Genomic DNA, 1,894 nt, shown 5'->3' on the forward strand with positions numbered 1-1,894 from the left:
TTGCCTTACGGGCTAACGAGCTCCATCTGCCCGGGGAGGGGCCCCGACCGGGAATCGAACCCGGGTCTCTGCAGTGACAGTGCAGTGTCTTTTCCCCTGGACCACCGGGGGCTCCCAAAGAAATTATACTCAGATGTTGTTTAACTACCCTCTAGCACACTGTTATTAAAATTATTTACACCACTGTATATATCAACAAGACCTGGCAACTGGATTTACATCTAACTAGAAAACAACATGGCTTTTCAATTCTGTTAGGAACAGAACTCTCACTTGGTTTTCCCCCTTTATTTAACACACACAAACTGGTATTCACAACTGATGGGGATTTCTTCATCACCTGACAGTTAGAGCAGCATAACTTTTAATTTGTGAATATTAAACATGGCAGAGGATCTTGGGGTATTGAACAGGGTACCACTAGGAAGCACAGAACAAAAAGCTGAAATCCACCTTCTCCTGGCAAAGTCAACACTGTATTGACTAAAATGATATTATTCCCACAAAATGAGAAAAAAACACTAAATTGTGCATCAATAATAATTTTTGTCCATTCAGAAACAGTGTTTCTATTTCATTATGTCCAGAAATTATTTAGAAAACTCAATTTTTAAAAATATTGAGGATGGAAAAAATAAGTGGTACCTTGCAATCATCCACAGCCATTTGCCCAAAGCAATGCCAGAGAGGAGACTAGTATTTTTGTCTTTAACAATCCACCCAAAAATTCAACCATCCAGCCAAATCATTAGAATAGTAAAAAAGATTTCAAATTCTTTTGAATTTTGTTTCTGAAGTCAAACTTTTAAACTTCATCAACTCCTGAGGCAACAACAAGGAAAAAAATTGTTGGAGACTGAGTATCCCCAATTGCCACGTGAATCCAGAACCCATTGGGTTGAACAGAAATAAATTCCAAGAGGTTTGCTGTACACTTTTGTCTGACCCAACAGAGCATAGCAGAGTGTTGTAGCTGGAAGATTTATTTTTGTAAAAATACTCTGAACTTTTCAGCACTACCTTAATTATTTTTACAGTAAAAAAAAAAACTAAGAATATCTACAATATCTCTGACTGCACAAAATACTTTCAGAAACAAAACACCTTGTCATTCATTGCTCCCTAGAAATATGGCTTCTACCTTAAAATACAAGGGGCAAAACCAGAATGATGAACCCCTGTAGTGATCCCCGCATGTGGTTGTGCTGTCATCATATATTTGACTGGGATTTTTTGCAGGATTTGTGGGAAATATTTTTGAAACTAGACCTGACCAAAACCTGTAGTTTCCGAAAATCACATTACTACCTTTGATTTTGACACAAAAGAACTTCCTGGATTCTGCACTGCTGCGATAAAAACTTGCTGGAGGCAGGATGAGATGATCACAGGGAAGAAAGGTGAACGTCAACCTGAGCCATCACATCATCTTTCTAAACATGCAGCAAATGGCTGTGCTCCTGGCCATGGTAGAGAAGGATTTCCCTTGGCATTTCTCACTCCAGTTACTCTTTTCATCCAGTCCACAATCTCCAAAACATCCAATTCAGTCTGCAATTTACTGTTCAACTTTCCCTCTACTGCCCCTTTTCAAGCTGAACATTTCAGACAGATCCCTGATGTAAGCCTAGGTCTAAGAGGAAGAAAGAGTCAGCGATAGAGCAATGAGCTTCAAAATCAGGCAAGAGAACAAACAGATTTCTCTTCTGTATCTATGTCCTCAAAATCCTACAGCTTTCCCATAGACAGTATTCTTTACCACCATTACACCTTGAAGTTAGACTAGCTGAGTTAAAACATGCCACCTACTTTTGAAGATCCCATGGTAGATCCCGGTAGGCCTGGTAGCCTTTCTGGCCGCCAACAAAGGCTTTACTGAAGTCTGGTCTGCGCA

This window comes from Empidonax traillii, unplaced genomic scaffold (assembly GCF_003031625.1).
Source record: "Empidonax traillii isolate 1590-97213 ecotype Southwest subspecies unplaced genomic scaffold, ASM303162v1 scaffold386:size1297806, whole genome shotgun sequence".
NCBI lineage: Eukaryota > Metazoa > Chordata > Aves > Passeriformes > Tyrannidae > Empidonax > Empidonax traillii.